The 24,256-nt window shown below is 45.9% G+C and overlaps 1 long non-coding RNA gene across 1 annotated transcript in view; it reads right to left on the bottom strand.

Moving 5' to 3' along the window:
- Positions 1-21,519, bottom strand: part of LOC147696895 (uncharacterized) — a 46,089-nt gene extending 24,570 nt beyond the window's left edge. Inside the window, exon 1 of the long non-coding RNA XR_015299122.1 lies at positions 21,048-21,519. This is a non-coding gene — a long non-coding RNA (uncharacterized LOC147696895). The remainder of the gene's footprint in view (positions 1-21,047) is intronic.
- Between the last annotated feature and the right edge of the window lie 2,737 nt (positions 21,520-24,256).

Raw genomic sequence — 24,256 nt, 5'->3', positions numbered from 1 at the left:
AATGGAATGAGTATCTATGATGAAATGTTTAGACATGCTGAATGAAATGTTTATGTTAAATGCACTCTAAAAAAATTAGAATCGCATGGAGTCATTTAGGAAATGTTTTGCAGTATTCCTAAATGAAATGTTTATATTTACATAATGGGAGGGTGCCTGATTTTCCCCAAAAAATGGTTTACTCCTGCATAGGAAAGTGTTAAATGTTCCAGCCTAATGCAGCGTTCCCGAAGTACTTTTAGCTACTCCAGGGGATGTTAATGCGGAGTAATGGAATGTTTCACTTCTGCTAACTGAAGGTTTAAGCCTTAATGAAATGTATAAGCTCCTACTTAGTGCTGAGGAGTAAAAAGGGGAATTGGCTGGTCAAACCTGCTTTAGGCAGGTCCTAAAAGAGTACTGTTGCTGGGCTAAAGTGTTCTATGCCCAAGAAAAGGTTATTCTACACGAATGAAATGTTCTACCATTGATGAAATATTTTACTCTTATTTAAGGCACTATTTATTCCTCCAGCTAGGAAATGTTACTGCTGTGTAAGGAAACGTTATTTCTTTCCAGACAGGAGTATTGAAATGTACTGATGGAAAGCTTTTAAGGAGATATTTATGCCTTTGTTGCGAAAGTTACCCTGAATGGGATGCAATGTTATCTGAATGTCTTTTTAAAGAATCTCTTGCAGGTGCTGACAAGGAGCACGGCTGAGGTCAGGCCTGAGGTTATCTAATATTTAATATTATCTAATATTTAATCATCTAAGTATTTATTGCCAAGTGTTGAAACACATGAATTTTGAAGAAAAGCTAATAAGCTATTAATACTGTGAATTCTTGATTACCCTGACTCTGCTCTATATAAAAGTTATCTAATGTTTACACATATTTACTGGAGGGGCGTCAGTCATTGCGTGCCCATGTTACTATCTCAGTAGATGTGTGTGCTGTATGGTCACTTTACAGGTAAGCTTTCGGATGCCTACCCGCTCGTGCCATGCTACCCCCGGGGAACCGGTGACCCCAGTTCCAACATATTGGTGCCCAGCAGTGGGATTCAGGACCTGTGACCATGCAGCACCCTCCAGTGGGACAGGGTGCACAGAAATTAGGCTACACACCTATTGTGTGTGCAAGCCTAATTAATTGACCCCTCCACTGTCTAGCCTGTAGAGTGTATCAAGACCTGTTTGACCTAATCCTGTCACCCACGACCTGGTGTCTTTTCCCAGATTTATCTGAGTCCCCATCTGGTATAATGGAGTTTTGTCAGGGGATGGGGGTGCCTGTTGGGCGGAGAACCGGGGAGAAGGAACTCCGTACCGCTTTGAGGGCATGAGTAGGAGCCCACCCAGAGGGGAAAGAGGATGGGGGACCGGAGGGCCGGGTCCCACCCAGGGAGGCGGGCACACCAGAAGACCAAGGCCTACTCAACATTGTTGTGTCTGACAATGTGCTACCGGGAAGATTTTCCGGGGCAGGGGTAGAGTATCTGGGGGTGTGCGTCGTCGAAGATGCTAGAGCACGAGAGGGAGAGGGAGAGTCTTGCAATGGAAGAAAGGAAGCTGGTGCACAAGCTTCAGATAAAGGAGTTAGAGCTGGAAGCCTTGGAATCATGTGTGCCAGGTACTCCTAATGGTGGCAGCGTACCTGAGGTTCGGGGTTCAGGCCAGTCACAGGGTGTAGAACCTGTACACGGGGTTTCAGGTTCAGGAGTTGCCTGACCTGGAGGGTGGGGTACCGGTAACTAAGGACCCTACCGGTGTGACTCCCAGGGGTACCTCTCTGGGTGGGAGGGTACGGAACTCTGGGAGGGGGTGCGGAGGGAGGAAGGACTCTCCTCTGGCATCGGTCCAGCCACAGGGTGTAGATCCCGGGTTGGGTGGCCGGGTTCAGGGGTTGACTGACCTGGCGGGAGGGACCTCTGTACTCAGAGTTTCCCCAGTGGTGACTCTCAGGGGTACTACTGCAGTTGGGAGGGTGCAGAACTCTGAGAGGGGGTGCAGGGAGAGGGAGGACTCGCCCCTATCACCAGTTCAACCTAAGGGTTTAGACTCTAGGTTGAGAAGGAGAGTGGTCCAAAGGTACCATGGGCCTGGGGCTACTGCCCCCCACTCTGAGAGAAAGCAAGGGCCAGAGGCTTCTGGATTGTCGAGAGGACAGTCCTGGCCGCATCCCACTAGGGAACAACAGTGGGGTGGTTTGATTAGTGAAGAGCTGGCGGATGCCATTGAAGTAGTGGGCCTGCGTCTACCTTTTTCCGCCCCAAGCAGGGAAGCCCATCAAGGTGATGATCGGTCTACCGTGGCTTTTGGCTGGGGGGGGAGACGTGTGGGACTTGACCCTTTTCCCAGAAATGTTTTGCTTTTTTGCTCCTCTAATTTAGGATGTCCCCCATTGTAATAAAAGGGTATAGGCCTTGTGTGGTGGAGATGCCCTGTGTAATGTTAAACTAATGTTAAGGTGCAGGTGCCCTCTTCCCCTAACATGGCTGCCGCTGACCCCTGCTACTGCAGCACAGTCTTTGTGGACGCACTCTAGTGGCCAGGAGCTGGCTGAAACCCTCAAACAATGTATCTATACCAGCCTGCCATAGTTAGAATGGTGGAACCTCCTGGAACCTTCTGGAACAGGTGAGGTGACACCAACTGCCACTGCCAACTGTCAACTGGCGCTATTTAAGGAAAGGGAGGGAAACTTTCCTGGCAGATTGAGGGAACACAGACCTGGGGAGAACCTATGCAGGAGTTTTAGACAGTGGGGCCTAGTCAGGGACCTATTATACTGGGAGTGACAGGACTTAGGTGTTGCCTTCCAAGTGTTGAGGAATCCTGAACTTACCCCCTGATCTGGCCCGGCGGGAGGGGAACCCAGAGCCTACCTGAGGTGACCGGCTGAGGAGATTTGATATCAGCCATCAACTCAAACCCCCCTTCAAGGAACCAAGAAGCTGGTATTTACAAGGGCACACGAAACCTGAAGCGCCAAGAAGAAACTTTTCTTCTCACAGGACTATTAAAGGATCAACCAGGTATTGGTGCTGAGTCACCTCCCCTGCGCTCCCTGACGCCATCTGGGACACCTGTGCTGGTCTGCCACTGTCGTGTGGCCTGTCCTGTCTAATCTGCTGACCTGCTTCCAACTAAAATAAGCTGCCAGCTGGCTAAGCGCCCTATTCCCTGCAGCTAGCACCCTGGACTACCTGTCCTGCCGGTGCTGCCTGAACTGCCTTATTCATGGGAAGGGCACCTGCGAAGCGCTGTACCTGAGAAGCGCTATTGCTTTAACTATCCCTGATCGCCCAGCGCTGTCATCTGAGGATCTGTGATTGCCAGGAGCGCTATTGAGAAGCCTGGGAGCCTGCTGTTATTGCCCCTGAATAACGCTGCTATTTGCTGACCTGCTGCGACTCCAGAGCCCCTTGGTCGTGCTTCTAAGCACTGGGTGTCCCTGAACGCTAATCCAGCCCAGTGCTCCTCTGCCAAACTAGGCGCTGCGAAGACCAAGTGCTGTGGGTGAACTGGAAGCCGCTATTGCATATGTGAAGCACCGCCCGACCTACCGCTACAGCGCGGGAGCCCTCGGGACCCTCCTCATTTGCCCCTTAGGCGGCCCTCAGTGCCTGGAGAGGGCCGCCGCCGCGTTGCTGTGTGCCGTGATCACCGCCGCAGCCCAGCCCAAGAAGAAAGAGTCTCCTCAGCGCCCCCCGGTGCCCTTAGAGGGCCGCCGCATTGAAGAGAAAGGCTTCATTAGGCCTTGAAGCCTCGTTCCCGCATCATGTGACGGGGGGGCTCGGCCGCGATCTTCACAGGCCGCACCCCGCCTATTGCCGCAACGCTATTGGCCTGGGCTGAAGCTGCCTTACTGCATGCCCCGCCATTTGGGTCCAGAAACAGCCGATGAACGTCGCCGGAGGGCCCCGGAAGAAGCCCGGGCCCTCCCTACACCAGAACCGGCGCAAGGGTTCCTAGAGGAGCCGAAGAAGAGAGGTAAACCCAGGGGAGGCCGGAGAAGGCCGCGAGTTCGCCCCTCCCCGGGGGAAAAGTTGTAGTTGGGCCCCGTTGGCCCTCATTGGCCCTTTCAGGCACTGAGATGGGGCCAGGGCCCTATTTACACACAAAAGGCCCCGGAGTTGGGCCAGGACAAGTGAAAGCCCATTAGGGACAGTTGGGCACTAAGTTAACCCCTGGCTAGGGGTCCGTTAATGAAATGTCTTAAATGTTCACTTTGGCCTGGTTTAGTAGGGCCTAGAAGTGAAGTGGTCGCTCTTACCTACCAAAATAAGTATTTATAACCGATGAAAGGGTTATTCCTAAGTAAGGAACTGCTTTATTTGCATAAGCCAAGTTTAATTCCGACCTAATGAGATATTGCCGGGTCTTCAATGGAATGAGTATCTATGATGAAATGTTTAGACATGCTGAATGAAATGTTTATTCAGGATTAGTGAAATGTTTATGTTAAATGCACACTAAGAAAATAGAATCGCATGGAGTCATTTAGGAAATATTTTGTTGTATTGCTAAATGAAATGTTTATATTTACATAATGGGAGGTTGCCTGATTTTACCCCAAAAATGCTTTACTCCTGCATACGAAAGTGTTAGATGTTCCTGCCTAATGCAGCGTTCCCGAAGTACTTTTAGCTACTCCAGGGGATGTTTAATGCGGAGTAATGGAATGTTTCACTTCTGCTATCTGAAGGTTTTAGCCTTAATGAAATGTATAGGCTCCTCCTATTTAGTGCCGAGGAGTGAAAAGCTGAATTGGCTGGTCAAACCTGCTTTAGGCAGGTCCTAAAAGAGTACTGTTGCTGGGCTAAAGTGTTCTATGCCCAAAAAAAGGTTATTCTACACGAATGAAATGTTCTACCATTGATGAAATATTTTACTCTTATTTAAGGCACTATTTATTCCTCCAGCTAGGAAATGTTACTGCTGTGTAAGGAAACGTTATTTCTTTCCAGACAGGAGTATTGAAATGTACTGATGGAAAGCTTTTAAGGAGATATTTATGCCTTTGTTGCCAAAGTTACCCTGAATGGGATGCAATGTTATCTGAATGTCTTTTTAAAGAATCTCTTGCAGGTGCTGACAAGGAGCAAGGCTAAGGTCAGGCCTGAGGTTATCTAATATTTAATATTATCTAATATTTAATATTTAATCATCTAAGTATTTATTGCCAAGTGCTGAAACACATGAATTTTGAAGAAAAGCTAATAAGCTAATAATACTGTGAATTCTTGATTACCCTGACTCTGCTCTATATAAAAGTTATCTAATTTTTACACATACTCACTGGAGTGGCGTCAGTCATTGCGTGCCCATGTTACTGTCTCAGTGGATGTATGTGCTGTATGGTCACTTTACACGTAAGCTTTCGGATGCCTACCCGCTCGTGCCTTGCTACCCCCGGGGAACCGGTGACCCCAGTTCCAACAGTAAGGATACCGAAATACCCACGTATTTCTTTCCAGGGTGGACAGAGGTCAATGAAAAGGCAGTAACACACAAGACCTCACAGGGGCTCAAAGAGTGTGCAGATCATAAGCAATAAACCAGCATCACAGCAACAATTACTTATACACTAATTGCACGCAAATCTCAAGTGACATCACAACCCTGGATTGACCATAGTACATTATAACAAGTAAAAGTACACAGTGTTGAACTTGTCATGGGGGAGTAAAAGGATACCACGTCCTCCTGCCCAAATACTAATGTATATGGTTGACACAATGGCTCAGAAAAGGGTCAAGCATTAGTGGCCCTAGAAAAAGGGCAAAACTTCTGTTGAGTCAAACCGGCTCAAATATGTATCTATTAAGAAAACGTGTATGCATGAGGGCTTTCCCAAATTTGAAAATGAATTTATAATTGTTCACAACCAATTAATATTGCTGCAAGTTGTGAACTTAGAAGTTAGGGGCTTGGACTGGAATGGTGGGCCAACGTAGTGGACACATGTTAATAGTGTTTCGGTACACCCCTAATATCCATCAGCATCCTCTTGCTGCTCAGCCATGGGGACGCATAATTCTCTGTGGATGTGAAAAGGGTGACGACCGTACCTCAAGGATTCCCCTTCCGTCTGCTCCTAATATAGTGGCTGTGCAATACGACAGAGCTCTTTGAAATCCAGGATGTTGGGTTCTGTTTCCTCCTACCTGGCAAATCCGCAGCTCGACAGACTAGTGGGGTGGGCAGATGGGAGAGTGGGGGTGTAAGGGTTGCCTGTATATTCACTGCCCTTCTGTCTTCACCATTCAGACAGATGAAGAAGCCACAGTCAGGCACTCTATTAATACCTTCGCTGCTAGGCCTTTACTCCTGTTGCTTAGCCTTTTTTGGGCTATTTAGGGTAGTTCGGGCTAAGGCCCCAATAACTTTTTGTCCACCTAAGGTATCCACGCCAAATTTGCGTCCTTGTCTTCCAACAGCCTAAGAATTCTAAAGGTACCCGGGATTTGTGGATTCCCTAGAGGGGACCGAGTTAGTGGTGGAAATGGGTGTGAAAGCAATAATGGATCCAGGAAAACTATACATTTCTGAAAAGTAAACAACACTTTGAATTCAGCAAAGGGTCATTTGTGTAGATCCTTCAAGGATTTCCTATAGAAACTAACAGTTGAAATGAAAAAAGATTGAAATTGAGTTTGAAAAAAAAATGTCATTTGTGTCAACATTTTCACCTGAAACTTCTTCTAAGCATGGCAATATACTGTTGTGTCCGCTGGACCCTTCTGGTTGCAGGGATATATAGGACTTGTAGGTTCACCAAGAACCCAAGGTACCCAGAGCCAGTATCTGAGCTAGGTCTTGCAATATTTTTTCATTGTGTACCGGGTATATAGCAATTCTTTTGGTAAAATATAAAGTGTGAAAAATAGGTATCAAGGAAACCTATATATTTCCAAAATGGGAACAAAATATAGAGTTTAGAAATGAAATTAAATGAAAAGAGAGTTTATAAAGCGCGATAGCTGCCCTCAGGCGTCCTAGCGCTAAATGAGTGATGCTTTCAGGTAAGACTGCTAAAAAGAGATTTTATTCGGGTTTCTTAAAAAGGAAGGTTTTTAGATGTTTGCGGAACAAGAGTAGGTTGGGCTCGGATCTCAGATGGGGAGGGAGGGAGTTCCAGAGTTTGGCTGCGTTATATGAAAATGACCGGCCCCCGCATCTGGATCTCCTAATCCTAGGGACTGTGGCGAGGAAGGAGAGTGCTGATCGGATCTGTTTGGTTGGGTGGTAGGGGATAATTAGGGAGTGATTGATGGCAGCCCCCATTTTCCAGAATACTCGGTGGGAGATACAGAGGGTCTTGAAGTCGATTATCTCCCTGACTGGAAGCCAATGAAGGCTTTTTAGACCGGGCTTGACTGGAAGGCGACGGGGGATCTGAAGCAATGTTCAAGCAGCACAGTTTTGTATAATCTGAAGCTTCCTTAGGGTGGTTTGGGGGGCTCCTAGGTAAAGGGTGTTACCAAAATCAAGACGGGACAGAATTAAACCTTGGACTATGATCTGGCTTGCCCGAAAGGGCAGGAGGGGAAGGATCTTCCGAAGTAGCCTGAGAAGCCCGAAGCAAATGGCTGATAGTTTAGCTTCCTGGCAATTGAAGCTGAGTGAGTTGTCCAGCCAAATGCCAAGGCTCTTTATAGTATCTTAGGGTGTGGGGGGGGAGCCAAGGCAGGCAGGCCAGAGTGAGTTGATCGTAGAAGCAGGGGGGTTGCCTAGGAGCATTAGCTCCGTTTTGTCTCCATTTAAATTAAGACATGAGGAGGTCATCCAATTGCTGACTTCTTCTAGACAACCCCTAAGGTTGTCCTGTGCTTTGTGTGTATCTGACTGATTGAGGGCCACCACTAGCTGAGTGTCGTCGGCATATGTGATGATTTTGATCCCGAACGAACGGATTATCTCAGTTAGTGGACTCATGTATATATTGAATAGTGTAGTGCTCAAAGAAGAGCCCTGCGGCACCCCACATCCAAGGGGCTTGCTGGGGGAGGAGATGTCACCCTCAAAAACCTGGAATGAACGAACATCCAGAAAGGATTCAAGCCAGGCAATTACTGTCCCTGAGACTCCTAAGCTGATGAGTAGGAGCAGGAGAATTTTGTGGTTCACAGTGTCGAAGGCAGCACTTGGATCGAGGAGGAGGATTGCCACCGATCCTCCCCGATCCAAGATCCTCCTGGCTTCCTCCGTTACTGCAACCAGAACGGTTTTGGTCCCGTGCATGGGACAGAAACCCATCTGGGAGGGATCGAGTAGGTGGTTGATCTCGAGGATCTCTGTCAGGACCTTATTGACATGTTTCTCCAAGATTTTGCTCACCCAGGGTAGCAGGGAGATCGGGCGATAATTGCTGGGATTATCTGGGGCAGTGGTTATTTGCAGATCTCGGAAATTGTGGGTCCCCTCGCAGGCATATGAATTAGAGGACATTTTTCAAAATGACTTCTTTTTTACACATTGTATATACATTTGGATGGCAGAAATGCAAAGAAAGTCCATTGGTAATAACACTTGTTCTACTATTATGTGTTGCCTAATTTATGTTTTAATATAGGTGATGTGTGAGATTATATACCTTTTGCAGAGAAATGTTGTGTTTATGTTTAATGCAACATCCATAAAAAGTTACTTTTAGATTAAAACAGGACCTCACATGTGACAAATTGGAGGGGTGCACAGATATTATTTTCAGTAATATTAGTAAGCTGCTGCTGTGTTACAATATTGAAAATGCACGTCACTATCCCTGAACATTAAACATAAGCACATTTAGAATTTGGACCAGTGTGCTTGTGCACTGTCAGTGACCTAGCCTAAAAGGACATAAAAGAGCTGAAATTGGATCATAAATCCAAAGCTGTTCCAAACAGGGGCCCCCAAATTACATTTGGCCCAAGGCCCCCAAGATCCTTAAGATGTCTCTGCCCTAACTCTGCCGGCATGGAAGGAAACCTAGCAAACCTATAAAAAAATGTAAACTAGACATCCAGGGGGATCCAGGCTGGAGTGACTTATGTGGCTCTCACCATGTTCTGATACCCAGAATCCCTTGCAAACCTCAAACTTTTTTTTAGAAAAACAACATTTTCCTCACATTTCTGGGATGGAGAGTTCTGGAATTTGCGTGGAGTCACACACTTCCACTCCCCAGCATTCCCACAAGTCTCCCAATAAAAACTGTACCTCACTTGTGTGGGTAGGCCTAGTGCCTGCTACAGGAAACAGCCCAAAACGCAACATGGACACATAACTTTTTCAGTGAAAATGGACCCTTGTTTCGCAATGTGTCTAGCTGTGGATTTTGGACTCTAGCTCTGCTGGCACCAAAGGAAAACTAGCAAACATTTTTAGACTAGGCACCCAGGGGAATCTAGAATGGGGTGACTTGAGTAACTCTCACCAGGTTCTTTTTTCCATAATCCCTTGTAAACCTCAAACTTTGTTTAAAAAACAAATTTTCCTCACATTTCTGTAAAAGCTAACGTCCCCATCTGCCTCCTGGGGGACAAAAAGACTGTGGCTAATTTGTTTAGGGGGTGGTGAGGGCATTGGCATGCCTATTCTGGGCAGCCTAGAAAGCCTGTAAAAAATTTGTAAACTAGGCACCTAGCGGAATCCAGAATAGGGTGACATGAGTGACTCTCACCAGGTTCTGTTTTCCAGAATCCCTTGCAAACCTCAACTTTGTTTAAAAAACAAATTTTCCTCACATTTCTGTAACGTCTATTGCCCTTATCTACCTCCAGGGCAATTTTTTTTAAGGGGGTGAGGGCATTTGCATGCCTATTCTGAGCAGCCCCCCCCCCCCCCCTATATATAAAAAAACACAATCCTTGGTGCCTAGTGATCTTTCTGCCCCCCCCCCCCCTCCCTCCCCGGGAGGCAGATCAGGTGGCAGGAAGACTGTGGCAATATTCTTCGGGGTGAGGGCATAAAGGAAATCCCTGTGGTGTGGGCACCAGAGGGATTTCCTGTGCCATGTGCTCGGAAACGTGGGAGCTGTCCGATGCACATGAGCACTGTTGCGTCCGACGGCTCCCGAGCATCCAACGCACAGAATGGATTAAAAAGATTGAGATCTTTGCGTGGCATGGCATGTGAGCATAGCCTGGCAGAGCTGAGACATCAATCCCCACTATTACTCCTTGACTGATCTTTCCGATGCCTGCAGGACTGGTGAGGGTGGCACTTCCTTTAGTAGGTGCCCCAGGGAATGCCGCCGGACTTGCTGCCTTTGCACTGTCGGCCCCCAACAAACTGGACAGAGCTATTGATCACCATCGGGAGCCCCTCAGTGATGATGTGAGGTCTGTGGGTGGTGTGGACATCTGGGGAGGCTGTTGACAGCCGAGGCTGCCCCTGAAGGAGCTGTGCCCTCTCACCATTCTTTCTCCCCATGGGCCTAAACCAAAGATCCACTGACCTGGCAGAGGCCATGTGATCCAGTGCAGCTCTTTCCAAACGCATAGTGGTGCTCTGCCCGGCTGCTCGTGTCTGCAGCCCAGCCACTGACTCGGTGGGAGAGGACAGTCACCCCAGATGACCTAACAGAACTGGACACTGGGGAATAATACTCCTGACACCAAACTCCTCCAGAGTGGTCCCCGGTGCCTGATTCCTATCTGTATAGACTCTCAAAAGCATCTGGACCAGCTGGTGCAGCCTGGTTCTTTCACTCCCAACCCTGAAACACAGTGTTGAGCTCTGTTTTTTGCATTTCCGGGTAAAGACTCTGCTCAATAGTTATGGCAAATCTATCTACTTTACGAATAGAGTGAGTAAGGTGTCCCACATTGATTCAATCCTGTCTGCACATCAAAGCTTTTACTCCCTGTGAAACTAACTTTGACAGTTCAAAGCTCCACCGCTAGTCTTATAGGTTCTACTTCAGTGTGAGAGCTCTTTTGACCTTCATGAAACTACATTTGCCGTATCTATAAACTGCTCCTGCCCTTTTTAAGATGCCAACTGACTGAGGGAACATGCACCCTCAAGCTTTGGGGGGATTTGGAGGGGCGGGGCAGGCCATTGACTAAGTCAATGGGATAACTGGACTAACGTCTAGTAGCCTCACAACATGGGAATAGACTGTGCCGCCCCTTCAATTGTACAAACCAAAATGGACAATGCTGTGGTTTGTCATTCTTTTATTGTGGTGGTATATGTCACCACAGAACACTGTGGTCATGGGAGAATACAGGGGAACAAGAATGGTTGTGACTATGTCAGTTCCTGGAAGATCTCTACCTGACCTATATCTTGGTGTTATTCCTATCATTAAATAAAGACCTGTGTAATTTTACTATCTGGGTTGAAGTCTTCATGACAGGACTTAACAGATAAGTACACTACTCCTGCTATGGGGGCCCCGCAGCCCACCACAAGAAGCATTTTCTGGACTGTCGACTCTAGATACATCCTTCACCTACACCATATTGCCGACAGCCCAGGAGTTATGCACAGTTCTCAAAACTAAGATATGCGAGGTGGGGATATATGTCACACACTACTCCAACAGGCTCTGTCCAACGCACTGGACATGGTCTCTAAAGTGGAGAGACGCATCGGCAAACTAGAAGATACACCCTCTGAACTCAAGACTGTAGTGTAGCACCTCACCCTGGACTCAAAGATGCTAAAAAATGCACAGGAGAAGATGAAGCCAGAGAAAGGGGGCACAACCTCGGATTTGTGAGTTTCCCTTAGGACACCGAAGGGGCCACCCATATAACATTTCTCGAAACCTGGATTACTTTGTGGATGCCACCTGTCAATCTCACTACTAGCTTTATCCTGGGAAGGGCAGATAGGGCCATGGTTCAATAGCCTCCAACCGATGCCCTTTTTACCCCCTCATCATCAGAGACCTAAACTTCAGAGAAGCAATCCTTGGAAGGGTCAAAGGTCTTCGAAAGCCTGTTATATCAGCCCTCCCTGAACCTAGTTTTCTCCAACTACAGCTGTGTGGTTCAAAACCAAAGGAAATCCTTCAATGCTGTCAAGCACAAAATGCAAGAAATGAATATTAGATATATGCTCATCTTCCCAGCTAGACTCAAGTCATTCACAACTCATGCTCTATCTTCTTTGACTCACCAAGGCCAGCCTGGGACTGGGTGGCAGAAAAGAAGGATCTGAAGCAGCGAGCTGGCTTCCCTGACTGGGTGAGATTGTCATCCCTTCCTTTTTATAAATCACACAATAAAACTACTTACACATTACCTACTTTACTCTCAAGAAATTGTGGCATATCAGCAGGATCCCTTCATTCTCCATGTGTTTGCTTTGATGTTACTGATACTCTTTCTAGAATAATAGGCAGACCAGTGCCCTGCATTGCCTTCCTAGACATTTTAGAAGATTTGGGCGGCACCTGGGAGGAATGTGCCCTGGTGGGTATTGGTAATGTGAGTGCAAATAGGCAAACGGGTGATTTTATTTATTTATGATTTATTGGATGGTGGATGCAGATAGATGTGCAAGGGATGGGGGGGACATATTTGGGACAGTTTCAGGGCAATATTATTTTGTCGTGGGCCAAGGGTGACAAGTGTTGGTGAATTAAGAGTTAATTTTAAAATGCATGGAGGGGATTTTCTGCATAATGGAATGAGAGAAGTATAGTATGTGTTGCATGTCTAATGTAGTAAAATAACAAATGGTGATTTTTCCTTTTGTAGTTACCCCTAACGAAGGGCTGTTGAACCCGAAATGCATTGGGTCTATGAGAACAAGACTGTCAAGGATGAGCGAAGCATTCCTATGTGCTATAGAAAAAGGCCTGGATGGGCAGATCTTTAGTACTTAAAAGATATGGGAAAGCATGAGGCCTTGCATGTGGATGGAGAAAGTTAAGAATAAATATGTGACAAAATATGGAGTAAAATGGATTAAAATGGATTATCAAATCAAGAATGGAGTCTTGAGTCCCCACATGTCATTGCGTTCACCAACTACACCCTACTGGGAGACCTCAACTTCCACCTCGACAACCAACTGGACCCCAGCACCACATCCCTCCTGGACAACCACCACAACATTGGACTTTGCTAGATCGTGACCGAACCCACGCACTCAGCAGGACACACCCTCGATCCCCTCTTCACAACAGGAAACTCCATCACCTTCAGCCACACCACCGAACGCCCATGGACTGACCATTGATGCGTCCACTTCACCTTCAGAACACCCACCATCCACAGACACCAGCACCTGCTCCCATGAAGAAACTGGACCAGAATCACCGATGACCAGCTAGCCCCATCACTCAGCAACTCCACCCAACCATCGCTGAAAACGACAACCCCAAAACTGCAGCCCGAACCCTGCACAGATGGATCTCCGCCAGCGCCAACACCATAGCCCCCCTCAAGAAAAACTACAACAGCCAGGCCAAAAAAGCTAGATGGTTTACCACCGAACTTCGAGAATCCAGACACACTTGTCGCCACCTCGAAACGGCCTGGAGGAACACCAAATCCACAGAAGCCCACAACAACTTCAGAGCCGCCACAAACACCCACCACCAACTCATCAGAGAAATGAGAAAAAGAGCGATTGAAGACAGAATCTCCACTCATGCACACAACAGCAAAGAACTTTTCAACATCATCAAGGAGCTCGCCCAACCCACCAGTAAGTCCGCCGACATCCTTCCCTCACAAGACCTCTGCGACAAACTCAGCACCTTTTTGCACCACAAAATCAAGAGCATCTACGACAACTTCGACAAAAACAACCAACACACTGAACCCTCACCAAACACCCTGACACCCTAAAGCCAACGATTGACAACTGGACAGCCCTCACCACCGAAAACACTCAGAAGACGATGAAGTCAATCCACTCCGGGGTCCCCACCACATTTTCAACAGAGCCGCTGACACCATCGCACCCATGCCACACCATCAACGACTCCCTGGCAACCACCGCGTTCCCCGACGACTGGAAACACGCCGAGATCAACCCCCTCCTGAAGAAACCCTTAGCGGACCCCACCGACCTCAAAAACTACAGACCCATCTCCCTGCTCCCGTTCCCAGCGAAAGTCATCAAGAAAGCCATAAACAGCCAACTCACCACATTCATCGAAGAGCACAACATCCTCGACTCCTCCCAATCCGGCTTCAGACAAAAACACAGTATGGAAACTGCCCTCCTCACCACAACAGATGACATCCGCACCCTACTAGACAAACGAGAAACAGCAGCCCTCATCCTCCTAGACCTCTCTGCGGCATTCAACACAGTCTCTCACCGCACCCTAATACGCAGACTCCATGACGCAGGGATCCAAGACAAGGCCCTCAACTGGATCTGCTCCTTCCTCTCTGGCAGAACGCAGCGGGTCAGACTCCTCCCTTTCCTTTCGGACCCTACAACAACCACCTGTGGAATCCCCCAGGGGTCCTCCCTCAACCCTACGCTTTTAAACGTCTGCATGGCTCCGCTCGCCCATATTGTCAGAAACTACGGACTCAACGTTGTGTCCTACGCAGACGACACCCAACTCATCCTCTCCCTATCCAACGAACCCAACACCGCCAGACACAACTTTCGAGAAGGCATGGAAGCCATCACCAAATGGATGAAAAACAGCTGCCTACAACTTAACACCAACAAAACGGAAGTACTCATCATGGGCCCAAACCCCGACATCTGGAATGACACCTGGTGGCCCCCTGCCCTCGGATGCCCACCCACCCCCACATACCACGCAAGCAACCTGGGAATCATACTGGAATCAGAGCTCAAAATGGACCGCCAGATCAACTCTGTCCCGTCCTCCTGCTTCCATACCTACTGCCTCCTACGTAAGACCTTCAAATGAATCCCCCTTGAGCACAGAAAGACCGTCACTCACGCCCTGGTCACCAGCAGACTCGACTACGGCAACACACTCTACGCTGGAATAAACAAAAACCTCACCGCAAGCTACAGAACATCCAAAACGCCACCACAAGACTGGTCCTCAACCTGCCAAGACACTGCCACATCTCCCAGCACCTGCGCACACTCCACTGGCTCCCCGTCGAAACTAAGTCACCTTCAAGATGCTAACCCACGCTCACATGGCCCTCCACAACACCGTAACAGCATACCTGAACAGCCGACTCAAATTCCATGCACCCCAAAGGACCCTATGATCAGCCCAGTTCTCCTACGCCATGGTCCCCTGCACCAGAAAGACCAGATAGGGAGCCCGCTCCTTCTCCTACCTCGCGGCCAGAGCCTGGAACGACCTTCCGCTCCACCTCAGACAGACAACATCGCTCTCCATCTTCGCAAGAAACCCCTAAACCTGGCTCTTCGACATACCCCCTCCTTGATGGACTGGAACCTGCACCCCCACCCCCTCCATCCCCCAGCGCCTTGAGACCCTTACGGGTGAGTAGTTGTGCTTAACAAACACCTGATTGAGTACTGAAAGATGTTGCTGTGCGACTGGTAAAGGCTCGTAACTGCACTCCATACTTCTTGGATTCATATATTTGTGCTAGTGGGGCAGGGCACGGACAAAGTCTACACACAGGAGGACATTACTCATGCCTAGAGCAATTTAGATGGTGTGCAGTATATCACTTACCTAGACATTTAATGTAAAAGACCTTACCATAAGCCGTAATGTACTTCAACGTGCAGCGAAGGAAAAATCAGCCCCTGTCCATAATTCTGTCACCCAGAGTGCAAGGGAATAGCCCATCAATAAGGATGCATGTACTGGTAAAATGGCCAACATGCAGTATGACTTGAATGCCAACTCAAAAAGTATAGACACGGCCTTGGAAGTCATTTTAAACTATCTGGGTTTCGGGTGTCAAAAAAATTTAAAGAAAATGACGGCGGATGCTAATCCATCTGTAAGCATATGACACTCGAAACACAAGGGTTGTGTTAGTTACTACAGTCAAAAAACTTATATCCGCAGTTCGCACATTTCGCTACAAGATTTATTTAATGACAGTGTGTGTAACTTGCTGTCTAAATAATCTCCTTCACTTGATATCTAGGGTGTATCAAACTAATACAAGCAACCAGCTCCATTAAAAAACTGTCTATCTGGATTATGCATTTATAAACAGTAAATCCTTCACCAGGAAAGTCACAAAATTAATATTCATAGATATGCCTTATTGTTAGAACTCCTATCAATGCATCATTTCATGCCTACACTGTGAATGATGAAAATGTGGGGGTCAGCTGTTGCGAGCTGGGTGTTCTTCGAAAAATAAGCTTCATCATAGACCATTTGCTCAGGAGTGTATAGCTACACGTTTTAGCCCACAGATGTCATTAATTGCAACCACTGTAGTTTGTAGCATGTTCATACGTCTGAAGTCTGTCAGTAAACAGTTGTTTCTAGTTGCCTTCTCTGGAATCTTGTTTTATCATTTCAGTAGCCTGCCATTGCAGGACATATTCTGGTTGTTCATGAGTTCTATAATGTTCCTTCTGGGGAGCTGTGTGTGGCCCACATCTGATATTTATCTTGTGCTGGCAGATCCTTAGTTTAATGATCTGTGTTGTGCCCCATATACAGCTTGGAACAAGGACACTTATTAGCATAAATTACGTTAATCGTGTTCCAATTTAAAAAAAAGTGTGTGTGTGTCAGTATTCCCCAAACTCAGACACTTTACTATATGGTGTGACCTTTCAGGCTTGGCATTTACCAGCCCGACAGGGACAGAGTTCAGGCCTTACTGGCTACAGATGGAATCGTTTGGGTTACGTTCTGAGTAAGCCCTAACCACATAATCTTTTATCTTTTATTGTGTTTAAAGCAAATGAAAGAAAGCTCAGTGCTTGCGTTCGAAAGAATATGCCAGTTATATTTTATTATTTTCTGTATCTTATTGCTTACAGGATTGATTCTAGAGACACATATCAGTGATCATTAGAACTTGTCTAATCTCTTGGTTCCTGTAAAGTGTCACAAGGGCAATACCATGTCTGTTTCACTGGCTTTCTCACTAAACATTTGGATAGCCTCTATCTGTATATTTTCTAGTAAGATCATTAGCCTCATTGAAGAAGCCTGTTCTATTCTTACAATTATGCCTGATCCTAAAAACAGAGATTATCCTATAGAGCCTGATGATGCTGTCTTTCAAATAGTTCTAAGGAATTTCCCAATGCAGATTTGAGGAACAGGATGGTATAAATTATATGATCTGTGTCATATCATCAAGTACAAATAATTAACCTTCATGTGGCTACAATGGTAAGTGAAGGTAAATGTGGAATCCGTTCATTCAGCCAGACCATGAAACTTCTTAGAGTTTCAGTTATGACATGCCGGACGACAAAAATGTCATTTATGCATGAACATCACATCGGGTTGATCTGATGGTAAGTAGTACTGTGTTACAGAAGAAATCTATTCTCAAAATCAGCTAAAAATAGATGTGCAATCTCTCTGGCAAAATAAGATTCTACTGTTGTTAATTCAATAATTAAGCCTACCAATTCACCTCCAAAAGAGGTACATAATCTAGTGCATGTCTAATGAATGGCTTGTGAGTCTGGTTGTTGGGAGATATTTCTAAAGGGACACTCCATTTCCAATGTCACCAAGATGTCTCTGCGAGGCCTTTGTTTTGTTTGTTAGAACATTCTGCCCTCTAGTCAGGGCCTGACTGGGAACTAAAACCGGCCCTGGCAAAGTGCTCGGACAACCCCCCTCCCCTGAGGGGGTGTTGGGGGTGCCGCCGAGCTCTTTGCCAGGGCTGGTTTTCTGCCGATTTTGTTACAGGGACGATTTTGCAGCTATGCTGCAAAAACGGCCCACAGGGGCCCAAAACCGGCCCCCACCAGTGCGGCGCACCGCGGGATTGCCCGGTGCCCGCTACGGCCAGTCCGGGCCTGCCTTTAGTGGTGGAATGTTCCATTAGGCTTACGCCCGCCATAGCTGGGCTATAGGAGCCATTAAAAGCCTGCTGCTTGTTAAAGGCGCTGCCTTCGGCTCAGGACTTTAACAGCTGTGGCGGGCCTTTTTAATGGCCAGTACAGTCCGCTACAGCAGGCTAGAAGGCTATAATATAATAGTTCCTATGGGTTCATCAACTCAAGACTCAAGTCTCATGCATATAACAAAGATATACTCAGAGCTTTAAGTGGGCTGGGTCCTGTCAGTGCTCAGTACCGGCAGTTTTGAAAACAAGGCTGAGACGGGTCCCTATCGGGCTCTCCATTTTTGCCTTCACCCTCAGAGGGGAAAAAAAAATCTTAACTCGGCAGCTGCACCGCCATTCGTTGGCCTTTGGTGTAACGTAAAGGAGACTCTTTATAGTTATTTCACAGTCTTATCACTCCATAATTCTACCTCACCAAGAGTAATTGATGAGGGAAAAAACAGAAACCCAAATTGATATTCGATGCACTGTTTAAATCCGTATGTTAGCAATCGGTTTTTATCCAGGGCTGTAAGTGGAATTAAAAAAAAACTCGGGGTCTCTCAAAGGGCATGGTTTAAAGATGCAAGCTAAAAATATGTGTTTAGCATAGTTTGCTACCCGACTGGTATTTTGCTGCGTCTTTTTGTCAGTGTCCAGGTACAATATAACAACTGTCATTACACCTAAAACAAGCCAGGACTATTGGCTTTGTCAATGGTTGTGACATACGATAAAGTAACAACAATAACTTTGTTGTATATAATATTGAAAATGCTTTAATTAGCATCCAATGTTTAACACTACTGCCAATAAGTACCAACGAAGCCAAAAGGTATGAATCTTTGAATGATGTGAAGCTACATATTCACTGATTGACCATTCATATGTGCATATGGGTCAATGTGTTGAGTCAGTTGTTGGATGGATGGATGAGTGAATGAATGGCTGAGTTAGTAAATGGATGAGTGCAAACATAAATGGACGGATGTGTGAATGAGTACATGATTGGATGAATGGCTGAGTGTATAGAAGGATGAAGTGAACGAGTGGATGGCTGGGATAAGATGAATGAATAAATGAGTGAAAGTATGGATAGATGAATAGATATAACCTTCCCAAATAGATCATGCGTGGGCACTGACAAGTCTGACTGAACACCAGCAATGGGCCAAGAACAACAGTCCAGGTGGTGAGTATATAAATATTGGCTTTGGGTGTGCCTCTCCCACCTGCACAAGACAGGGAAAAACAGACAAAATATCCATATGCCAGTGGACTGGTGAAACTTCACCTTTCATGAATGGAGGTAGCAATCAACCAATGGCTAATGAGCGTGAACTATCAATTTGTGAATGACCCTGATCTCTGGGGCAATCGTGTGGGTTGAAGTCAGAGTTTTACTTCTGATCCTAGAAGCGACAGGCAGTCAATGCAGATTCCAACATGCCGTAGAAACATGGGCTGTCTTGCTCCTAGAGCAGAGGTTGTAGGCCCTGTAGGTTGTTCAAGTTATCTTTCATAGCCTGCCTTGTCAACTGAACAGCACTTGAGTTCCATCACCGTAGTTCTGACTGCCTTTTGTGCCAGGATATTTTCCGCCAGGAAGCGACCCAGAGGTAATCGATTTTACAGTGTTTGCTACAAATGTCTATTTATCCACATTTTGAACTGTCATTCAAAATCTCTTTTTCGAGTAAGAAAAGTTAATAAAAACTTCTATTGAAGAGCAATTGAAAATAAACATGAACTAGGCTGTCCTGACATTCGTTTTAGGCAGAAGTGAGTTTTTAAAAAGATTTGTTATGCTAAAAAATTCCTTTTTCGGCGATTTTCATTGAGGAGTTGTGGGTTATAAATATAAATAAAATCCTTGTGTTATCCATCAATCAGCTATTTGCTACCTCTTAGTGCCTTGTAACACAGGAGGACATCATGAGGCAGATTTATCGATGAGTTGTGCCGCCCTTGCGCCACGCAAGGGGACACAAGGGCGAAACAACTACGAATTCAGATTTATCAAGCCGCACAAGGCCACTTTGCGAGGCACTTTGTGGCCAGATAAATCTAGAGTAACGCAATACAACAGCGTGAATCTCTGTGTTGCGTTACTGTGCCCAAGGGAGGCGTTTCTATGGGTGGAGCATGGGTGTTCCCACACATTCACCCACTGATTTTGGTGCATTGCCAGATGTACCATTACTGGGAGACCTGGGCATGCATCAAAATGCTTCGTCTGCCCAGGTGAGGCGTAACAAGGAGAAATAACTTTCTTCTTCCTCCTTTTTTCCTCTTTCTATGTGTGCTGCATTTTAAAGCACACATTAAAAGAGGAAAATGACTCAGAAGATTGTTTTTGTGCTGGAAGGAGCCCCTTTCTGCACAAAAACTATTCTGTATGTAACGCAGCTACCCTTACACCACGACGCAAGGTTGCCTGCTTTGGTGCTAAGTAGCACAATGTGTGCCAGCCCAAGGAAAGGACAGGAGTGCGCCATATGATGTAAAATACTGCGCATTCCTGCCCTTTCACACAGTACAACGCAGCAAGGTGTTTTGCTGCGCGGTGTGAAATATTGATAAATCTGCCACTATGTTTCTTGTTGTTTCATACTAGGAAACTGTCGAAAACAATATTGTTTTATGTTACATTGGTGTAATATATATATATATATATATATATATATATATATATATATATATATATATATATATATATATATATAGTACATCAATGTAACATAAAACAATATATATATATATATAGTACTTAAGTAATAAAGTCACGTCATTGCCATGCCTTTTTTAATTGCCAGTGTAACTTAACTCTACAGTACTAGGCAAATTCATAGTACTACTTGTGGATATCTGTAGAGCTTAGACTTTTAAACAAATAATCTTAACTAAAAATAGTTTATTAAAGGAACACTAATGTTAAATATGAGTATTCAAAACTGCGACCCGTGGTATAAATTTTAGTCCTGGATATAACTCTGTATACAGATCCTGCTATAATTTATTGGACATAATAACTCACGAAAGACTAAACATCCTGAGTACAGAAAATAACTATAACAGGAAATATGTATGCGTGATGTTATATCACCCAGAAGAGAACAACAAGCCGCTTTGGAAATACATACGTTTATTTGCCGCCAGCTTCTTTCCATCCACCGATGCCGGCTCCACGTAATCCCAGTAGTATTCAAAAGTCCAGTAGTAATCAGACGAGTTTGTCCTGTTCGCCATTGTGCATCTTCAGAAGCGCCCGCCACCAGCCTTTGAAGAACCTCCCATCGCCAATGGGCCCGCGCGCAGCTGTGCTCACAAAATGGCAGCCCCGGGAAACTCCCCGCGCGCCGCGGCTGAGGGCGCGTGCCACTGCCGGTCTGTCCTGGTTTGTACAGACACGAACCTCACACTACAGTGGATGCCCCTAAGGTTGGTAAACTGCTGTTGTAACTGAGGGCAGTATTAGCCGCTATAGAGCAACAACATACTGATAGTCCAGTCCACGTTATTTTAAATAAATGTAGTACCAAAAGGTCAAGGGTGAAATTATGCTGTTGATAACATTGTTTATACAGCTCAGCGTGAAGGAACATTCCTCGGTAAAAGAGCAGTGACGAAAAAAATAGTTATTTTGCTGAGGGCAGATTTATGTGCTCTGGCAAGAAAGATACTGCGGATTCAAGGTTGACTTGGAGGGGGGAGGGGTGGGGGAGTGACGTCTTCCCTTATCGACTCTGACATCTATCCCCCAGTGTAGGACGGATGGCGGAGTTGACACTGGCCCGGTTTCAACTGATTCGTGTGCAATGTCATGGTTGCTGGGCTCAAAATATTAGGACTGATAGCAAGGCCTTTACAATCCCTCCAGCACAATAAACATACATTTCCTTAAAGAGTGCTCCTGAAAAACTCATCACTGAAAGGAACTCGTAGTAATATCTGTAACATTCTTGTATAGTGAAGCCTGAGCTACAACATGATGGTAGGTGTTCATTCCAGCTCTATAATGCAAGTAACATTTTACCGTCTTGTTTAGCATATGAGATATAGAAGCAGAAAGCAGATGCACACAGTGCTGAACATCCAATTAAAGGTCGATCACCAATAATTGGCTCCTCTTTACTTCTAGTGCAGCATAAACCCTATGAGCACCATTTGCTTATGTGAGGGTTTCTCACAAAAGTGACTCGTCCAGCCACTGTCACATCACCCATGACTCTTCCCACCCCCTCTACTCATCCCAAACCTGCTGCTGTAATCTCCAAATACTTTCTAGACCATTCCCTTCACTAACCTTTTCAATGCAACTAAAAAACTCACATCTCCACCGCTCAAATTAATTTCATATCTCCCTATACTAATTCACTACTAAACCTTTTTGGGTTCTGGAGTAACGTGCTACTCCTCTAAAAGCACTTTGATACCTCATCAGGTATTTTGTATGAAGGCGTTTCTACTTAGCCTGGTGCAGTTTCTAAGCCCTGCGGGTGTGCATCTTCAAAGGCTGGTTGGGCTTAGAAATGGCCCGTTGTCCTATGCGGAAGGGAGGGCTACACACAGCACATAACCATCTACTATACAATGAGAGGCTATATTTTGCCATGACTGAGTGCCCTTTCTTTTCTGGTACTTTGCAGCTTTGTGCCATTTCTGGTGTTTTAAGATCTTCTTAGATTTTCTTGCCGCTCAAATGGATGTCATTTCTGATGTTTGTATGTTTCGATCATCTTTATTTTGCTCGCAAGAAAGTGTCACTCATAGTCGCTGAAATGTCACTCATAATTACACTGAAATTATAAAAATGTCACACATGGCAATCTGAAACCTTGGCAGCTATGCTTGTAGTGGCTGTAGCATACACAGGGGCTTGCAGCCGCCCATTGCTTACCACTGGTTGGCTTTATTGTCCCTCTCATGTATCTGCTCTTATTTGTGTCCCAACTCCCAGCTTGTCAATCTTGTATTTGTACCAACGATGGACCATAGCTGCTTTACCATCTCTTTCATTGGCTGGCGTCTAAGCTTAAGCTGCTTGCTTTTAGAGAAGTCTTTTTGTTTAAGCACTCTTTGATGATGAATGTGTTTTCCTGTTATCTCCTCTGTGTGCTTTTCTCACTCCTCCATGTTACTGTCAATCGCCATATACTTTTCTCCCCACCCACAATCTGCCTATTTGTGTGCTTCACCCCCACCCGTTCCATGTTACGCTTTGTCGCTTGCGTTGCTTCTTTCACTGCCCGCCATGTTACTTTTCCACCACCCTATCCAGGGCCAGACTTGCCATCAGGGTGGGGGCTGGTTTTGGACCCCTGGGGGGCTGTTTTTGTTACCGGTGGCCGTTTTTGCAGCAAAGATGCAATATCAGCCCCCAGTAACAACAAGCATTTACAATGCAATAGGTCTCGCAATTACATTATTTTGAGCTATTGACATTGTAAATTACAATGATTTTTGTTTTTGTTTTTATTTTTAAAATATAAATATAATGTAAGTTCTGCAAAGCCTGAATGTAAACTTGATTTTGCACTGTTGTATGTTTCTATTCTCCGTTTGGGCAGCAGACATGTTACCTATTTTCTGCACAGCGCTCAGGCGTTCTTGGGCCTACCATACACTGTAAATAATCACAACTATTATCAGTTCAGTGCCCATGTCCAGTGCCTGAACCATTACTGTGCTAGGGCAAAGCCCTCTTACTTAACACATTACCTGGAGCAGCCTAAAGGTGCAATTCCATTGCTGTGCGCGAGCACCGGAAGTTGTGATATCAGAGGTGGGCTTAACACTATAGAGCTGAACGAGCCTCTCAACATTGCTCAGAATTCTACTTAAAAAAGTTCTAGCTTTTACTACTTTGGTATTAACAACCTCCTGACCCATCACCCATGTTGCAGTTTGACGACATGAATGGCATTTCTGGTGTAAATTTCTGGTGTAAATGAACCATGGGTGTTCTTTGAAACGATATCTGCAATGTCGTTGCATAACTTGGAGAAATGTACATGTCGGAAAGGGTGTGTGCGTGTGTGTGTGGGGAGGGGAAGGCGGGGGAAGGTAGAGAACTGGTGAATGGTTTGTGATTGCTGCCCATGGCTGGTGCAAAGTTAGGGTAGTTGTAGGCAGCTGCCTTATAGCGCTATGTAATGCGACACTTCCCCCACCATGGTGCGTAGTTTCAGCTGTTGCGTGGCAAACATCTGTAGGCTATTCAGGGAAAAGTGGGCAACATGTCAACATCGAGGGCTCCACCTGCGCCTTTTAATCAAATCCAATACTGTCAGGGGATGTGTGTGTGCGTGTTTTTTACACAAGTGCTAATCTGCTGCTTGCGCACTGCACT

This window comes from Lissotriton vulgaris, chromosome 8 (genome assembly GCF_964263255.1).
Source record: "Lissotriton vulgaris chromosome 8, aLisVul1.2, whole genome shotgun sequence".
Lineage (NCBI taxonomy): Eukaryota > Metazoa > Chordata > Amphibia > Caudata > Salamandridae > Lissotriton > Lissotriton vulgaris.
This window is presented reverse-complemented; position numbering and strand designations above follow the sequence as displayed.